Source organism: Protopterus annectens, chromosome 1.part0 (assembly GCF_019279795.1).
Source record: "Protopterus annectens isolate FY-2018-M chromosome 1.part0, PAN1.0, whole genome shotgun sequence".
Classification (NCBI taxonomy): Eukaryota; Metazoa; Chordata; order Ceratodontiformes; family Protopteridae; genus Protopterus; species Protopterus annectens.
Genome location: NC_056725.1, coordinates 1,212,606,171 through 1,212,627,827, shown reverse-complemented (window position 1 = coordinate 1,212,627,827; position 21,657 = coordinate 1,212,606,171).

Below are 21,657 nucleotides of genomic sequence, written 5' to 3'. Positions count from 1 at the left end.
GAAGCAAAATTGTGCTGCAGTTTCAGTGTCTCTATTTAACATGCTTTCTCCCACCAGTGTATCAGCCTATAGGAATTCCTTTTGTAACACCTTCTCATATTTACTCTGCCAATCAAGTATTTCTGCTACCAAATGAATAAAAACCTCTATTCTTTTTTTGTGTAATTTACCACTTTTTTCTATTTTTCTCTATTTTCTCATTTTCTTTGTCCATTATTTTACAGCACAATAATGCATTATATAATAATAACCCTGCTTTTCTATTGCATTGTGATCATGGTCCCTGCTCTTCAAACAACCTTGAACAAAGCTTAAAAATTCTGTATATTTGTATGATATTTCATAAACAATTTTCCTTCATGATAACTCAGTATTTTTCCTCTAGTATTAAATTTACAATAGTATCCTTTTGTTTAAGACAGCTGTTCCTACTGTATAATTTTAGCGGTTTACTATCATATAGTCGACAGTCAAAATAAATTCATACCTTACAGGTCGACTAAAAACTTCGAATTTGAATTTTGAGAAGGTCAGAATGTCACAAACACATTTCCTATTGCAAATTCAACCTTTCTTGACATCCGTAGACTGCAGTCCAACACTGCACATCACCTGACACAACAATTTTGCAGGGGAGTACCCTCCCATACCCACTGCAAATTATATATTCCAACTCTGAGATCGCAGTACAGTGGGGAAAAGGATAAATTTCCTGATCCTCACTATACCATGATCTCTAGTTATAAGATTGACCTCATATGTGTGAATGCACTGTGCATCCACTGAACCAGGATTCACACAAATGAAGGTTAGGCAACATGGGATTCAGCCAACCATAATGGACATCCCATGGTCGCTGAACCTTCACTCGAAATTGTGAAAGAAAACCAATTTTAGCTATTGTTCCTCTCCAGTGACCTTGGGTACTTTATGATTCCCTTCTTGTCTGCTATACATTTGTTAGCTCAAACATGGAAACAGTGAGTGGTGCATTCCCATATAAAATCATGATGTTGGTTGGGGATTTTTTCTGTATTGCTCCACCCAGTATTTCGACTTTCTTCCAACATTCACAGATGTCAGTATAACAATCATGTTCCAAAGGATTTGGGATAATTTATTGTCATACAAAAACAATCCTGGATATTACCATTACACAAATGTAGTAACTCCACATAACTATCCGACTGTAGACCTATTACTATAGCCTCTCCTTTTCCTAAGATTATGGATAAATGTTTCAGTTCCTAGCTAATCCAATACATGCATAAACATAACTTACTTTTACCATCACATTTTCCAAATCATAGCACAGTTACAGTCATACCAAAACAGAAATTAAGGAAAACTAATTGTGTCTGTGATTTGTATCCGTCTAAAGTATTTAATACCATCTACCTTTCTGAACTACTATGTAGACTCCTACACCTTGGCCTCTTAGGCACTGCTAACTGTTGGTTTCAGAGGTACCTTAACAATAGGCCTCAAAGTTTACTATGGCAAAATGCAAATTTAGTTTTTCAGCCCATAACTGTAGGAATACCCAAGGATCAATCTTAGGCCCTACACTGTTTAAATGATTTAATCATTTTAATCATTGCCAGCACATCTGTATACAATATGCTGATGTTTCATTCATAATTTCCATTACAGCTACAGCCATGAATTATAAGCTATAATTCAGCATTCATTTTCCTTTATAGAAACTTGGCTAGAACAATAACCCCTCCTATTAAATCCAGAAAAGAACAAACTAATGATATTTGCTCCAAAAGCAAACTCAGATACATCCAGCAAGTGTAAATTGTCTTCATCAGATAACACCAACATAGACACAACCACCCATATAAAACTCCTATCCATCACTATAGATAGAAATTTGAAATGTAATCTTCATATTCAACTGATTATCAAAAACACGAGAGACTTAACTTGGATGTCATACAATGCTAAACCCTGTTTATCAGATTATCTCTCTAAAATCACAGCATCTGCCTACCTTTTGCCAGGTATACTGTATGCATTTTTACATACCCTGATAGCACTAATTGCAAAACTAGAAGAACACAGCAAATAGCTAGTTTTGCAGCTAATCTCCAAAACAGACCTCACTACTGTTTAGCCCTAAGAATAAGCAACTGGATAGAATTCCCCAACTAACTTAACCATAATGCAGTTAAAAGCTGACCAAAACTTTCTCTGCCAACCATACAAGTGGCCATCTATAGCCCCTAGCCTATAGTGGTACTCATCTGCTAGATACCTCCGTTCTAAAGAAAAATATCTCATCTGTATGCAGAAATGAAATAACTCTTATTCTTTATATTCAAACCACATGTCTGAGCTCTTTCATATAGTTCCCTGCACTCTTAGACTCATAAATAACTTACACACGTTCAAGTTCACTTTAACATCTTACACTCTAGACTCTTGATTCTGCCCTTGTTTTTCACCTTCCAGATAAGCGACTTTCTTTCTCAAAGTACATTCCTAATAAATACTTCTAGGCTCTCCATTACTACTCTGTCCTGTACTGAATACATAGTCTCTCTTATTAGTTTCTATTCCCTCATATCAGAACACAATGATCAAGGTTATATAGCAAAAATTTCCGACTCTGGAATACCGTAGTAAATTATATATTTTATATTTCATAAATTTGGTATAGATAGTGTCTTATATACTGCAACACATTTGTTGTAATTCTGCTGTAAATATTTTTCATTTTTTTTCTTAAGAACTGATATATTTGCATTGATATATTTGCATTCTGTAAACTAATTGTACTTCTTTTTCCTGCAAACTATCCTTAATGAGAGCAAAATGTTTTTTATCATGTAGCTGCTTGGAGCTTTTCTCCTCAGGCCCCACTGAAAGAAGACTTTTGGCTCAGCTAGACTTTCCCAATAAATACATGTGTGTGTGTGTGTGTGTGTGTGTGTGTGTGTGTGTGTGTATATATATATATATATATATATATATATATATATATATAGATCTAGGACACTTGCTCGAAAAAGCAAGTGTCCGAATCCATATATACCGATCACAGTTTAATCAAAAAAGCGATTCCATTAAACTGTGAAAAAACAAACAAAAAAAAAAACACTAATTAAATATTTTTGCAGGGGGCACCCCCCCCACTTAAATATTCTCACTCCCAGGTCGCACTACAGTGGAGTAAAGGAATATTCCCTTACTTGCACCGCAGTGCGACTGGCACACCACTCACACATACCTGAAATTGCTGCTTTGATGAACAGCAATTTCGGGTATGTGTGAGCGTGAATTTGACTTTCGGTGAAAGTTAAATTTGTGCAAGTGTCTGGGTTCCATATACATATATATATATATATATATATATATATATATATATATATATATATATACATACATACATGCACATACATATATACATATATTTAATGTTACACTAAACCTGCCATGAGCTTTCTAAATCAGAAAACAAAATTCTATTGCTGTGTAAGTTGTTACTAGAGCTTGTGGTAATTAAACCCAGTCCCTGGCATTTCACATCTTAGTCTTTGGACTCTTGGAGGACCAGAAATTTGGAAACAAAGCATTTGGACAACATTTTGCATTTGGGGAAGTACATTAAAAACTGCACTTATCATTCAAATCAGTTTTGTGTAGCTCATGTTTGTAGTTTGTTATAATTCTGAAGTTAAAGCTATTAATATAAGGCATTTTTATAGCTACAGTGTTTTAGAGTCAGTAAGGCTTTGTACGTGGTTTCTGTGCTGTGCGTACATGTTTAAATCATTTCTGAGTAGGCTCTTCTGAATCTGAAGTTACAGCTATAAATTAATTTGGGTTTTGTAGTATATATTATTATTTTTCTGAGCTCTTAAGTGGATTATCAGAATTGCTCTTCTAATTTTGTGCTTTAGTCACTTTCAAACAGTATCCATTGCTGTTTTCTGAGCTCTGAGTGGATTACCTGCATTGTTTATCTAATTCTGTGTTTGTCACTTTTCAGACTTATAACAAAACAAAATCAAGCTTTGGCCAGCTGTGTAAGTTGTAACTAGAGCTTGTTGTAATTAAATCTAATGCACTGGTATTTTCATTACAGTTAGCCATAGGGTCATAGTTTTAAGTGTTTACTAGGCTAATGACCACAACAGCCTTTTTAAGCCAAGCCATGCATCCCAAATCTCTGACAAGTTCCGATACCCTTGATAAGTGTAAGCATGGACCTGGGAGATGAACCATTTGCAGGTTATCTGTGTCCATTAGAGACATAGGTGCCAAACCAGGGATGATTGTTTTTTTGAACTGGAGTTTGATTGACAGCAATATTTTTTATTGAATGCAGTCAGTACTATAGCAGCAGTTCTGTTTATGCAGACACACATGCTAAATAGCTTATAATTTTTGTATAGGAAAACATATTTCCAGTATGCACTTTGTTTCACAATGATGATAATACAATGAGATCACAGCTCTAACAGGCAGAACTACTTCATGAAGTGTAGTTCTAAAATAACACTTGGTTGAGGTCAAATAAAGAAAAACTTCTAAACTGTTAGTAAAATGTGGAGCTATAGTACTTTAATGCATTTCAGATTACAAAGAGCATCACAGATACCTAAACCAAAAAATAAAGAATAATAAAATAAAAAATGCACATTAAATCAATGAAAACAAATACTCATATCAGCTAGACATTTTCAAACCAAGTAGATGTCGCAGTACTCTGGCCTACTGGTACAGAAGTACGGAGCCCTAACTATGATTATGATGACCTGAGTTTGACTAGCAGATCGGCGGCTGGAAGAGCTGGGTGGGGAATTGAATGCAGATACTTTGTGACCCGCCCACTTCAGTAGAGAGGGAGTGGTTTCTGTATGTGATATGAAAAATCCCCAGCAATTTGGATACTGCCATAATCATGTCAGCAGTGAAGTGATTTCAATATCTCTTCCCAGTTAAGGTATAGAAAAAAAAATCCTCGGCCCCACAAGATAGTGTATATCACATTCCTAGCTGCTCCATTCCACTTCCCTTTCCTAACCTGCCATTGGCACTGATGCTGACCCATTGGATAGTACTAGGGACAGTCAAGGTAAAATGGTGGAGCTGAGCAGCTGATGATCAGTTGGGCGACATTCAAAAGGGACATTACAGTTGCTTAATCTAATTATTATTTGTCACTGCTGAATGTTGATTTGCATAGATGCTGGTCTGAAGCAATATGGAAGGAAACTATAAGAGAAAATTATATAGTGCCATCATTTTAAAATGAACTGTTAGAAAGAATTAATCTGCCCATCTCAAGAGTTATAGGAGATACAGTTATACATGGTTCCTCATATACATCCTGCTCAGTGCTGAAAAGAACATTGTTTCTTCTGCTGATGACATTTAGTCTGTATCCTGCTAGATGGGTTTAGTCATTGGATACATTTATATACAGCAATATACAGACTAAGCACACAAAACAAGATTTTTAAACAAAGCCTAATATAGATATTGAACTGACCAAGCCATTACCACACACTATTCATGTAAACACTATGGCTAGTATAAGGCTGCCTATGTCACAGCTCTGTATAAATTCTGTTTATGGTTCTTTGGCAGTTCATTACAACTATTACTAATGTAGGTAAGTATATAGCACTGATGCATGTTTCTCTGTTGTGATATGGCAGAATCTCTGAGATCATATGTACTCGAGAGTATAAGAGAAGAGCTCTTCACATAGGAGGGGCAAATGTTGTAGGTCCTCATAAGAAATGCTGTTAGATGGAATTCTGCTTGATGGCATTGTGTGTATAAAGCTTCACTGTATCATATCAGATATTGTAAATGGTAATCACTACATCCATGTGTATAAAGCCTCACTGTAACATATTAGACATCTTAAATGGTTATCACTACATCCACTACATCGTCTTGACTGGTATTAGTTCATATCACTTCAGTTTGGGCCAAGTAACTCATAAATGAGAGCTTGAATTCATATGGTCTCATAATGCATGTAATCAAGCGTATCATTCTACAAGTATATGTCATGCAAATACAAAGTGCTTTTTCTCCAGGAGTGCTAGCCCCCTGTGCACCTCTCATGTAGGGAACTTCACCCTCACACTCCTTTACTTTGTTATTCGCCATTCAAGAGTATTACATGTTAGAGACAGTGTGACAGGCAATCTAACACCTGTCTCACACTTTCTCTGAGGTGTACCAACCAGGACTAAGTACAGCATGCAGGTATTACAGTGTTGGTCAGCTGTAGAGAAAGCAAAACAAAAGAGCAAACAAAAATAATCAATTGCCCCCTCAAGTTATTGTACTTAAGAAACTATGAATTTAGCTCAGATGATTTGAGCAAGTGACCTTAAGCTCAATGAAATCAGAAATGGAAAACAAGTTGTGAAATTAGTTATTCAATAATACAATTAAAATGCTCTGTCCTTGTAATGTTGGTTTACAATTAAATATACAAAGTCACTGCTGTCGACCTTGCTGTGGTCGAAAGGCAGTTTTCAAATGGGCAGAATGCCGACTCAAACTACATCAACTACACTACAGCAAATTGGTAGTGTAGTCCGAGTATCTGACTGGCATTGTGCACCGAGATCGTGGTTCAGTGAGGAACACGGAAATTAGCCCATTTCTTCACTGTAGTGCGATCTCGAGTTGGTATATATAAGTTTTAGGGGGTGTGGGGGGCTTGCCCTTCCTGCAAAATAGTGAAATACACATACCGTTGACTATGGAATTTCACGGTACGTGAAGGTGCACAGCATGGGTGACTGACGTCACCTCCTGCTATGTCAAATACATAGAACTACGGGTGTCGATGTACTCATTTTCTACCTGGCCGGAATTCCACTATTCCGGATTCAGGATTTCAGGTCGACCATGTGACCGGTCGATCCATGCAGTTTCCAGATTTCTATAGTAAACTTGTAAATTTGTATAGTGGATCATGTACCACTGCACATCAGACTTTTTACTCTGATTATCTGCAATCCAATGCCATTACAAGCCTCAGTAGTTTTGTACATCAGTTGTGCGGGCTATACAGCAATCACTGGTAAATGAAGGGAAAGATATCACTGGACAAGTGCATTTTACTTGTGCAAACTGTGTAAATTACTTTCTGTATCAGCTGACCTATCATTACTACTTGGTACTTGTTAATATCTGAGATATGGATGCTGAATATTTCAGTTAATTTCTAAAGTTTTCTCCCAAACAAAGTGAGACAAATTATTGTGGTTGCCAAAAATGTACTTTGCAGTAATGAGTGTTAGTATGTAACATCTTTGAGAAAATATCCAGGTTTAGCTGTAAAGAAAAATTGAAATTCATATAAAATGTCAATTGTATAATACTATACACAAAGAGTGCTTTTAAATGTAAACTATACTTTGTATGCAACTATAATCTAAAGTAAGTAAAGGGATAAAACTTTTGTAGCTAGTTAAATCCTAATTTAAGCTAAATGAGGCTTTGCTAGGGTCCTTGCATTCACAGCTGATACTTGCATAGTTTTGCATGTGTGGTAAGCTGTGCTCAGTCCTGTTCTGCTGGATCCATTCTCTTGAGAGGACCTGATACGTGTATTCCCAAGTCAGAAATCAGTTAAAAGGGGGATGTCACATGGGATGTCTTGCCAATGAAGTGGGAAAATATTTCTAAAGCACAGATGTTCTGCTTCAAGAACTAAACAGGATAGTACTACCAGCTAACCTAAATTCTGCAAAGAAAGTGTCCTGAAAATCATTCCCTTGCTACGTCTTCATAGTTCTCATGGTGCTTGTATTATACTTACTAGCAGCTTGTGTGTGCTTGCTCGCGTACATGCGCGTGCACACACACTACTGCCCCAAGAGAAATAAAAGAGAAACTCATCTATCATCATGTCAGAACATAACATATTGAACAAATCTACAAGAATTGTCACTGTGCATAAGAAAACTCCAGGAATAACAAAAGATGAATACAAATTATTTCACTTAAATATGCATGCAGAATTAGCTGTGCTATCATTGCTATGCCCTTTCTTTGTTTTTATTCATTATTTTATATACCAGTTTTATGAAGATCAGTATTTCAATAGGCCCTTGATTATACTGAAATCCATGGTCTTATGCAATGCACAGCATAGTTTCAGGTATGGCTTTAGCACCCTCTTATTTATATTATACTGCATATGCTATATAAGGAATAGGGGCTTTTCTCTTGTGTCATCTTTATTGACTGAAAACGTTCCTTGGATAAACTGACCATAATATATTCTTGACAGATCAGTCACATGTGATTTGGTCTCAGCTCTGAATCCTGATTTTTTAAATATAAGATGTAAATTTTCAAGTTGTTAGTAGCAAGACTCACTTGGATGTTGAGTCCTGCAACTGTATTATGTCTCATAGATGTACTTGAGGCTTTACTGTTTTTTTTTTTCTGTCTTTAGCTGTGGTGTCAACCTTAACATCAGAGGCCTCAGCACAATGTTCTATGCTAATGATTTAATTATTTTTAGACAGAGGAACAATTTTTCAGGATTGCTGAATGCACTTCAGCAGAATCTCTCTGATGATTGGCTTTGGACTTATATCTTAAAACTGAAAATCAGCATTGATAAAACCATCTTCATTATCTTTGCATCATGACAAAGACTGTCTAATTTCCCTTCAGTTTACTCATAGTTTGTGATCCCGTCATCTTAAAGATAAATTAGTAAGCTCACAAAGATATTTTGGATCTTACCTAACTCTACTGTCTCTTTACTGCATACTGAACTAGTAGGAATGATTTGATTTAATTAAAATTTGTGTACAAAACAATTAAGCTACTTACCCCAAAGGTGAGAAGCTCAATAGGCAAAAATATCGTATTCCATAGACTTGAATATGCCGTTCCCCTAATTGCTCCAAGCTATTCAAATAACACTCAGTTATTTTTGATTACTTTAATCAGAAGTTATTATTTTGCTTGCTTCTTTATCCTGAAGGAGTGTCACTGTTTTTTTCTGCTGAAAATGATGGGGGTGTCATACATAGAAAATGAACTTAGCCTCATGTTAAGTACCCCACATTTTAAATGTCTGAATTTAGATCAGTGTCCTTCCATTACTTGTCAATTTATTGTAGGTCAAGATCCCACCCTTAGACAGCAATAGAAGAGAGGCCTTACCCTTAATTCATTAAACCATAGTAATACCTTAAGAGAAATTTCTCTAGAATCAATTTGTTTTTAAGTAAACAATATTGTAAATAGTCTTATTTATTTATTTTTTTGCGGTTTTCTCCTTTTGAATGTTATTATGTTGCATTACTGTGTTAAAGCCTGCGGGCAGCTGTGGTGGTGCAGCGGTTAGCATTGCTGCCTCACGGCAAGAGGTTCTCCGGTTCAATCCTTGGCTGGGGAGCCTTCTGTGTGGAGTCTGCATGTCCTCCCTATGGTCGCGTGGGTTTCCTCCAGGTGCTCTGGTTTCCTCCCAAAGACATGCTGTAGGGGGATTGGACTCTCTAAATTGGCCCTAGGTGTGTGTGTGCATGTGTGTGCCTTCTGTGGATGGTTGGGCACTGGGCTGGCAACTCAACACCATAAAACTCCACTGCCAATCATGAGTGGACAGGTGATCCACTGTGGCGACCCCTAACCAGGAAAAGCCGAAAGAAGAAGAACAACTGTGTTAAAGCCTGCAACTGGAAACCAATCAAGCAGCTAAATCTAAACAAAGCCACTAAATACTTTAACTCCACATTCCTAAACATACTAAACACCCATGCCCCCCCCCCCCAGAACATTAAAATCAAATCTAACTTTGCACCCTGAATGACCAAGGAAACCATATTTTTGCTTCTTGCAAGAGATAAAGCCTGGTCTAAATGGAAGAAAGAAAAAAACAATACAATCAAAACAAACATACCAAAGCAAAAAAATGATCAAAGCAGACCAAATAAACTACTACCATAACATCCAAATAAAACACCAGCATAACCCTAGATTATTTTGGACAGCTATCAATAATGTCATCCACCCAGGTAAGTCCAAACCCCCTCCCCCACCACTACAGACACCTCAACTAGTATTAAAACCCAGTTTAATATATTTTTCACCAAATCCATACTAACACTAGCAAATTCTCAAACATCTCCTGTCCCCAATTTAGAGCATAAACCCCATACTAATGAAGATAGCTTCACCCTTCAACCAGTGTCTATTAACCTGATTAAGAAATTACTCAAAAAGATTAAATGAACCACTCTGGCTGCAGACAAATTCCCAACCAAATTTAAAAAAAATTGCTGCTGATGCAGTAGCTTACCCAGTCACAATCCTTATCAGCTGCTCCATCTCTGAATAAATATTCCCAGACCTCTGGAAGATACCACATATTATTCTCCTTCATAAAGGAGGCAACACAGTTGATCTAACAAAATACAGACCCATAGCTATACTGTCTCAAAAATACTAGAAAGGTGTATTCACTTGCAAGTTATGGAACACCTCAAGTGACAGAATCTGCTGACCAGCACTCAACATGGGTTCAGACCACACCATAACACAACCACAGCCCTCATATCATTCACTCACATAATTAACAGCTATAGAAATAATGGTAAATATATTTCAGCTACCTTCCTAGACCTTTCCAAGGCCTTTGATATGGTCAATCATAACAAGCTATTAAATGCTCCATCAGAATTTAATCTCAGCCAGGCCACTCTAACATGGTTTCAGAATTATCTAACAGGGAAACAGCAAGCAGTAAAGTGGGGCCAACAGCTAGCACCCCTGTTCCCAGTAACAGTAGGAGTTCCACAGGGCTCTATTCTTGGACATCTGTTGTTCACAATTTTCACCAATAACCTCTACATCTCTACTTTCCACTCCACAGTCATCCAGTACGTAGATGACTCAGCATTAATCTGTGCCTCCTCCTCCCCATAGGAACTACATAAACAAGCTCAACAATCCTTTCTCTCTGTCGAATCATGGCTAACAGACCACCAGCTAATACTTAACCCAAACAAAACAAAACTTTTCATCTTCTGACCCACACAACACAACATTCCCAACCTCTCTTTTAACATCCACTCCCACAACAAAACTATAATATCTGCTGTCACCCATACTAAGCTACTTGGGTTTGTGATTGACTGTAACATGAGGTTTGACACCCATATCTCTCTCACCATAAAGAAGGTCCATAAAAAACTAGGTATCTTATATAGGAACAAACAGTTCCTAACAAACACTACTAGAGCCACAATTGCCCATACACATCTTATCGCTACACTATTATATGCCTCCCCAGTCCCCACCAATCTTAGAAAATCAAAATTAACCAAACTACAATCCTGCTATAATAAAATTGCCAAATTCATCACCAACTACTCCTACAGATCCCACCATTGTGTAGCACTAAAACAGCTCAAATGGTTGGAACTTCCGCACCTGCTTCTATATAATCAACTACTCCTGTCACATAAGATTATACATCATCCACAAAACCCCCTTCACTTCAAGACCTGATAACACCTTACTCATCTACCAGAACTCTCTACTCAAACAACAAACTACTACTCAAAGTATCTAAAGATAATACCGCTGGCTCATCTCTCTATTCTAACACAGTAGCCAAGCAGTGGTATAAATTTCCCCCTTTCATCACAGCCATGTCCTCCACATATGAATTTAAAAGGTCCTTAAAAACCCATTTAACAAACTCTTGGCTCTGCAATTGAAACAGCCCAGATCAATGCAAACACTCCCCCTCTCTCAATGTACTACTTGACCTATAATATCCACCAGTCCCCCTCCATTCCATTCCACTTTACTCCAACATCTCCTACAATTCTACTCAGCTGTTTCACTCCATCAGATTACTGACTGGCAGATGCTGAAGTGCAACACCAGGACTTGTTAGAAGAAATAGATCTAGTTACATCAGATATTGTTAGACCACATACCAAACAGTAACTCTTTATCAGCACTGCACTACTATGTGTATTTATCATTGTGTATAAACTGAAGACAAAAACTTGCACAAGACATTTTACAATGTAAAGCCTTATGCTAAACTATCTGTTCACTAGAGTATTTGTCATCACTGATTTAATGTATTTACTTGTCAGTGCTTTATTGCTGTGAATGTTGCAAACCAGGTGATTACTGTACAATGCATTAATATCCCAAGGAACCAATGTCAAGTCACGACTGTAAGGTTATGTTACACTGTTATTCTTTTTCTACTGTCTATTTAAACATTGATTACTGTCTATGTAATTGTTTATGTGGAGCTTTTCTCCCCGGGCCTCCACTGAAAAAGGACCTACATTCAGTTGGACCATCCCAGTAAACAAATGTAAAATAAATAAAATAATAAATTTGAATAAAAAATTTAAAAAAAAATCTCTACAATTATCCAGGTGTTGCCTATAGTCTGATATTGTCTGTTTATCTATGCATTACTAATCCACGAAAAACAGTACATACAGATACCTCTCAACTGTTCAGATTTTTTGCCTCATATTTTTGGTCTATTCCTCATAAAATTTGTGGTTTTCTGGCATTTCACTGAGATGATCTGAGGATTGACATCACTAAATAATGACATGCATTTGAGTTTCAGACTTCAAATCCTTCAGAAAATGTATGTTACCACAAACCCTTTTACTGTAGCAACTTTCCAAGTTTGTGTGAGCAACATTTAAAATCTGTTCCTATTTTTGGGCCTTTGACCCCCATTTTGTCAGGTTCTATCTAGACTTCTTGCACTAAGAGGTTGAGAGGTATGTACACGCAAGATGCTGAAAGATTTCAAGATGAATGAAACTTGTCCTCATTGTAGTGTAGCTACAGAGATATTAAACATTTTATATTTAGTATCATAATGATCATATTTTTCTAAATATATCAACAACCAATCAAGGGAGACAGAACTGCTTGGCTTCACATGAAAGTTGCAGCCAAATGAACAATATTTCCTTCCAGTATGTGAGTAGCTTCAGCGGTTACTGTAATATTATGCATTGTTTGTAAAACATTGCAACGGTTAATATTATGTTTATTGTGGCTAAAAAATGCAGTTTAAGACACAGTCTTGTGGAAGTGACCTTTATGAAGACTATTTTTTGCTCAGCTGTTTACATTTAACACATCCTTAGATAAAAACATTTGAACTGTAAAACTATCCCCCGGATTCACTATCCTTCCGTGCAAGACTAGCTTAGTCCTGCATGGAAGCAGACGTTTAGGAGCAGGATGGCAGCAGGCCATGCATATTAATGAAGGCGCGTTGCCTGAGCTCCTAATCTTACATGGAGTGTGTAAGAGTGCAGGGGGCGTGTCTGAGAGCAGAGCAATCAGAATATACACCACCTGCAATGAAGAACAGCAGACTAGTCATAAAAGAATGAGCTAGACCGCTCATAGGTGTACGCATACCCCCAGCAACATCCCCCCACGTGTACAAGAGCAATAGTTAAAACAACAAATATAAAGATTTATTATTTTTTTTATGAAACAGATTAAATTAAACCATAGGTGCACGGGTTTGCCCATCACTTAGCTAAGGTTAATGCAGCTTAAATGGCACAAGAGGATAAAAAGCAAGATATATGCAAATGAAGCAGTACAGCAATTGTGTAGAGAACAGAGCTTTCACCTTACGATCAGTCATTCCTGGTTCAAGTCCCACTCCAGTACGTTCCATTTTCCATGTCAAATCACTTTATGACCAATATTTTTGGTTGCATAACCTACTAAATAACATATGTTTGTGAACTGGAATACTGCATTAAATGCAGATGTGAGGTGTCAGTGTCATAATGTTGCAAAGTCCACAGATAATCACACATGCCCCATACAGTATATGTAAACAGGAATCAGGGATACGAATGGAAGGTAAAATGTGTAATGAATGATAACTCCATACAGTTTCCAAATCCACCACCTTCCCAAGAACCATTAGACATTACTGTCTAAATTAGTGCAGTGGTAAGCGGGGTAAGCACTAGTAAGCAAGTGTAAGCATTACTAAGCAGTAGTAAGTGGGAGTAAGCATATTTAAGCTCTAGTAAATGAGTTTAAGCCTGGGCGGCCACGGTGGTGCAGAGGTTAGCGTTGCCACCTCACAGGAAGAGGTTCTCCGGTCCATTTCTCGGCTGGGGTGCCTTCTGTGCGGAGTCTGCATGTCCTCCCTGTGGTCGCGTGGGTTTCCAGCATGTGCTCCGGTTTCCTCCCACATCCCAAAGACATGCTGTAGGTGGATTGAACATTTTAAACTGGCCCTAGGTGTGAGTGTGTGCCTTCTGTGGAAGGTTGGGCACCAGGCTGGCAACTTGACACTGTAAAACTCCACTGCCAATCATGAGTGGACAGGTGATCCACTGTGGCAACCCCTAACCGGGAAAAGCTGAAAGATGAAGAAGCAAGTTTAAGCTTGTTTACGCAGGGGTAAGCAATGAGCACACAGGTTAAACAATATTGAAGCTAACTCTCTGTAAGCATTATTTAACTGGAGGTTAGAATAGCTTACCCTCATGCAAACCCGCTTAAAAGTGCCTTAATCACTCTGTATGCAACAGCTGCTGTCCTGGCCAGAAACATAATAAACGGCCTTTGCAGGTCTTGAACCCAGGACCCTGTGCACTACAGTCACAGCAGTTAACCACTAAGCCAACACAGCAGTACATAAAATTGAGGTATCACCAAACAGATCCTCACTATACGAATTTCAAACTGAACATGTGAAAGGAATATATATACAGTCTTATGTTGTATAACTTACTATATAACATAAATATGTGAACTGGAGTACTGCATTAAGGCCAGATGTGAGGTGTCATTGTAATAAAGTGCTGATATCTGCCAGTAAACACAAGGACCCCATACAGTGTACGTACACATGAATCAAGGATACCAAACACATATATAACATGTAATGAATAATAAATCAATGCCAAAAGGCAAATAGTATGCAAATTAAAAATTAAGCAATGCTAAACATTACCCGTAGGTGCACATAGGCATAAGCAATATGTAGGCCAGCTAACTCAATTTGCCCATTGGTATACCCCTTTGAGCAATGCTAACCTTAGGTAAGCAGGTTTGCCCATAGCTTAGCCTTTTCAAAACCGTCCAATCATGGCAAAGTGTGGGAAATCAGCCCTATTTAAACCCAACAGGTGGAAATACATCTCATAACTGGTTGTAGCTTCCCCTTGTAGGCACTATGTCTGGAATGTGAGACGGTGTGCGCTTTCGGTCACAATGCTGGGGCATCCAGGAGTCCAGTGTCATGGCAGGGCTCCTTGTGAAAGACCATGAGCAGAGACTGCTGCAGGGCCAGTACCAGGGTTCCCAATATAAAGTGGAAGCCTGGGACCATCTCACCCATGACCTCACCAGTGCCACTGGCATACCCCAAACCGGTGAGCAGGTCAGGCATCACTATGCTGACCTGAAGCGGCAAAAGGGGGATCTCTTGGATCAGTGGATCCAAGAGGCTTGGAGAACAGGGGAGGTCCCAGCAGTGTGTAAGTATCACTCCACTACCTGTTTAATAATTGCCAGCTCATGTATATTATGGATAGGTATGGCTAAATATTACTGTTATGTCCTTCACAGTGGCAAGTGAGCAGGCTGCGAACCAGGAGGCCCATGGATGTCGCTTGGCAGAAAACACTGGGAGCTGACCCTTAGACAAGCCTGGATAGGTGCTTATTTATTAAGTACTAAAAACTGTGAGGCAGGTTAGTAATACTCTTGCATGTACTTTCATAGGAAATAAATCTAAAAGTGGTAGTAAGTTAATTGCCTGTATAAAACCTGTATTGTTTAAGCAAGTACTGCATACACCAGAGAATATGGCAGGAAGAGTCTCATATAGGTTGTATGTAAATAAAAGCATAACAGTCTGACAATAAAGGTCTAACTGCTGGACTGCATGTGTTTACTCTGGTATCATATTGTAATGTAGATTTGCAATCACTTAATAGTACTGTTGTATTAAGCACTGTTATCCACACTGTGCAGCATAAATAAAATGTGTAGGAATGTCTGTATATGACTGGTGTAATCCCAAGAGGTCATATAGTACAACTGAGAGAGAGACATAGACAGAAAAGAGTGAAAAGACAAACGACAAAATCCAAATAGCACACATGACTGAGATGTGAACTGTTGTATTTTTAGCACACACAGCCATGGTTCGAATCCTGGGAGTGGTAGTAGGCTGCATACAGAATCATACCCCACAACTGTACAGATATGTCCAGAATGTTCAGTAAATCGGCCCATATCTGCTGCCTGTCACCCTGCCCCCCTGGGAAATCAGTGGGATTATCCCAGATGTTTAGGAAGCAAACAAGAAATACAACTGATTGTCACACATCTATAAGAACAAACCTGTCACTCTAGCAACTCCACAAAATGTTATGAGAGTAGTAAGCCAAGTATGTCCCATCTACACCCCCATGTTTTAGTTTCAGCACTCAAATGTGTTTCTTTGAGCTCAGCACTTGTTCAGAACTCATTGTAAGCACTAAATAAGCTACAAATTACTACAGCACTCAACTTTCCTCACTTGTCTAGAGGAAAACAGTTTTTAGTACTTAATAAATAATCACCTATCCAGGCATGTCTAAGGGTCAGCTCTCAGTGTTTTCTCCTGTCTACCTGATGAACCTGGGCATCTAGGGGCAATGCAGCAATTGCCTCATTTACACAGACAACCCTCTCCTCCTACCAGCCAACATTACAACCTGTGAGAGATGCACTTATATAGCCAAACTGGAAGCAAAGCTCACTTCACCAAAGACTGGACTACACAGTCAAGAGGAGAAGGTAATCACTTGCAGCACACCACACTCATCACATAGTCCCTCAAAACCTACACCACCAAAGCACACATAGAAACACAAAACACACACCTACATTCACAGAGGCTCTCAATAAAAATCTACCCAAGCAACAGGGACCTCCAAAGCAGAAACGCAAGCAACCTCCACCCCCCCCAACACAACCCAAATTATGCATAGCCCACAAACTTAGTGTGTCACTCAACCGCAGCCCATAAGGCATAACAACGTACCCAATACTCTAGTCATAGGTGACTCTATAGTCAGGCACACTGATGTTCCACTCACCAGGCTAAACAAGGAGAAAGTTACTGTCAGCTGCCTGTCAGGTGCCAGGATCTGCCACATAATGCACACACTCAGGTCACTCCACAAGTACAAATATGACTCTGTCATTGTTCATGTTGGTGTGAATGACCTGAGACGTACCTCCCTGGACTACATGAAAAGAGACATGGAGGAGCTGTCCGATCTTGTAGCCCAGGCAGGTATGACCCTAGCCCTGAGTAGCATCCTGCCATTACCCAGAATGATACCACAGTACAAGGACAAAATGATTGACTTCAACAATTGGCTAAGCTTCTGGGGTCATTCTAAGGGGATCCAGTATATGTCTGCCTGGGATGACATGATTGACAGACCATGATGCTTTGCCAGAGATGTCCTGTACCTATCACCCTTGGGATTTCAGATACTGGCTAAAGCGCTTGCCACCCCTATAGTGCCTTTTTTAGGCAAGGTTCAAATGACACATTCACCACCATAACAGTTACAAGCAAGCAAAATCTGAGGGTAATGCTATTCAATGCTAGAAGTCTAAACCTCAAAATGCACTCACTCAAGGCACTCCTTAAAATGGAGAACATCAACATCTGTGCAGTGACAGAGACCTGGTTCAAGGCTCCAGAGAGCACCCCTGCATTACCAGGCTATAATTCATACCACACCTTTCGGCCAACTAACCTGGACTGAAACATTAAAGGCGGAGGTGTATCCATATTCATTAAGGATATCCACACCTCCAGGCTAGTTGCTCAGCATAATGCATCCAAGATTATCCAAGTGCCACTAACTCTGGGCAAGACTGCAATCCAAATTATAGCTTGCTACCGACCCCCTCCACCATGCCCCAGGATTCCCACTCCTCATTTCTTGATACACTGGAAAATATTAAGGTACAACCTGACACCCTAATGATGGGCGATTTCAACTACCCCACCATTAACTGGGAAAACTACTCATGTACCAACTCTTGTGCTCAACGTTTTCTGGAATTCATAAATTTCAATGCCTTTGATCAACTTATCCACACCCCCACCAGGGGCAGCAATATCCTAGACCTGGTCATTACCAACATGGGCACCCAGTATTCCACACCAGAGGTCAATTCTTTGTCGGTCAGATCTGACCACAAGCTAATCACCCTAGACAGCCACATTCCACCCCCACCCCCATTATGGAAACCAACATAAAAAATTTCTCCAAAGCCAACTTCATGCTTCTTAAGACAGAAGTGGCAAACTTCACGACACCCATGCTGATGGACAATAGAGGTATGACTGCTGAATCCTATACAAATGCGCTTTATAAGCACTTACATGAGTGCATGGATCGTGCAATACCTAACAGAACCAAGATGCTATCCTCCAAAAAAAGGAAGCCAATCTGGTGGTCCGCTGCCATAAACAAACTCTACAACAGAAAAAAGAAACTGTTGCAAAAAAGAGCAAAATCCCATGATTGGAGGAACTCCCTGGTCAGCCTCAGTAAGAAGCTGAGATCCCATATAAAATCCTCCAAAGCTAGTTATGAAAACAAAATCGCCACTGATTTTAAAGACAACCACAAAGCATTCTATAGATATGTCAAGAATCTCAATGGCAACACTCAGATCTGCTCTGAGTTACAGCACAATGGCACTAAATATACAGAACCAACTGATATTGCCAACATCCTGGCAGATAGGTTCAGTGCTAACTTTACCCCTCTCTCACCTCCTAAAGGGCCCATCTGTATACCGGAAGAATGCAAAGTTCCTGTAATCATGGCTGCACAGGTAAAAAACACACTCTCCAAAGCCAAGAACACAGCATCCATGGGACCTGACAACATCCCAGGCTGCGTTCTACATGAACTACAGAATGAACTGGCACCCCACCTATGTACCATGTTCAATCATAGCCTCACCTGAGGCTTTGTGCCCATTGAATGGCACACACCAATGGTTATTCCACTCCACAAAGGGGGAGCCACTACGGACCCCGGAAACTACTGCGCCATTAGCCTGACAAGCCTGGTTTGCAAGGCTATGGAATGTACCATCATGGAACTTACGACATTGGTAATCTCCAAACTCTGGACACTACCCAGTTCTGGTTTGTAAAAGGCAGATCATGTCTCCTAAACCTGATAGACTTCTTTCAAGCAGTCACCAAAGCCGTAGATGAGGGTAAGGTGGTTCACACAGCCTAAAGAGATCTCACCAGGGCTTTCGACACCATGCTCCACTCTGGAATTACAGATAAACTCACTAAACTAGGTATAAATCCCTATGTCACAAGATGGGTTGCCAACTGGCTCACTGACAGAACCCACACTGTGAAAGTAGCAGACTCTAAATCCAACTTCAGACCAGAGACAAGTGGAGTACCACAGGGTTCAGTCCTGGGTCATCTGTTTGGTATCTACTTCTCTGAAGTACAGTTGAACACAGAAGGTCTTTGGCTAACAGAGTTCGCAGATGACTGCAAACTAGGAACCATAATCAAAACTCCTAACGATGTGGACATCCTACAAAAAGGCCTCACTGAGACAGATGCCTGGTGTCAAAGTCATGGCCTCAAGCTCAATGCCAAAAAGTGAATTGCCATCCCTTTTGGTAAAAACTCTGTACCTATGAACTACCACATAGGGGGTAGTTTTATTAACACTGAAAGTGTGATAAGAGACCTTGGGACACAGGGGGGCAGTAGTCTCTCCTTTGATAATCACATCACCACAGTAGTCAGGAAATCTTTCTACGTGGCACACCTCATCACAAAAGGTTTGTCATCCAGGAAAAAAGAGGTAATTGTTCCCCTCTACTCATCACTCATTAGACCCATTATAGAGTACAACGCCCCTTTTGGTATGTACCTCACAAGACATCTACAACAACTGGAAAGGCTGCAGAAATACCTTACAAAGGGGATTACTGGCCTCAAGCAGATGCCCTATGCAGACTGTCTCAAAAACCTCCAGCTTTACTCCGTCACATATCGCCTACTCAGAGACAATCTCTGCCTAACATACATAGCTATGTCAAAGCCAGAGCTGTTGGACATGCTCCACCTAAAGAAATCCCAATCCCTCTGAGCTAAACGCACTAGGGACCTAAACCTTGTCACCACAATAAACAGAACATGTTGGAGGGATAGATTCCTGTCCCTGAGACTTCCCATACTCTGGAACAAACTACATATCTATATCAAACAAAGCTCCTCATTAGCACTCTTCAAGAAAAATCTTGATGATTGGATGGGAGATAGGAAATTTACCCTGGGGATCACTTCTGTGGCTCTGCTCGACAGGGGCACAGGAAAATAATTTTCTTGGGTGGCAAAAGCCAGGGTACCATTTGGCTAGGCTTATATAGGCCCTAGGGCCAATAGCCTAGTACCTACCTATGAACCTATGAACCTATGTTGTCAAGCTGTGACCACAGTGTGTACAGTAACAGACTGAGATGTATGTGCATAATACTGATGTGGAATCTGGTAATTTGTGTGGGAACATTCAGGTAGTGCTAACAAACATTACTCCCACAGGTCCATCAGATATGAACACTGTGCCTAGAAATAAAAGCTTGATACCCTGTACTGGTACTGTTTACTCTGGTACTGTATGTCATTGTTATTGTTGCAGTTGGTCTGAATAATAAGGTATTACTAATCACTGTCACCCACATTGTGCTACATAATATAATTGTCTAGGAAATCCTGTATAAGAGTGTTGTAAGTCAGTAAAGGTTTACGCGGGCAATAGTCTAAATATGTCCTGGTTCACCTGTATGTGGTCAAGGCATGTCCAGCATCTGTGCAAAAAGAGATGGACAGGTATGTGCATAACACCAACCTGGAATCTGGGAGTATGTGTAGAAACACTTGGTTAGTGTTAACAAACAATTCCTCCACACGTATACCAGGTAAGAGGTGTATACTGCAGGTAAAACCAGTTCATGTATATAGTTGTCGACAGCCATACCACTGTCCAAAATAAGGCAATAGGGTAATGTACTAATACTTTTAATGTACAGATAACAGCACTGACTAGGAAAGTAATGTGAACTACAGGAATATACTAGTTGTTAATTGACATCCCCCCCCACCATATCTGCAACAATAAACTAAATACCCAACTCAATTGGTATGTGTTGACTTAACTGTAATGTTGTGACATGCATCCTATTGCTCGATAATTATTTAAATCTGTTTCTATGCATGTGCTATGTTGAAATACTCCCACATTGGTGGCATGGTGCCACCAATGTACCTGCATGTTATTCTAATTATCACTGTGGTCTCATATATGCATGCGTTCTGTTTGCTATGCAACTGTTACATATCTGGTGTCAGGGTTGATGAGAATATCTATGCATGCTGTTATACCTAATCCTGGAATGTGTTGACTATTACTAACCTACATATGTTGATAGAACATAAACACCATAGTACGTACGGGAATGCGGATCCCAGTGGACCAACCTGTCCCAACTTAGCTGGCCATGGCACCGGGCACCAGCAAGTCTGGGGCCCAACCTGGGACCTCC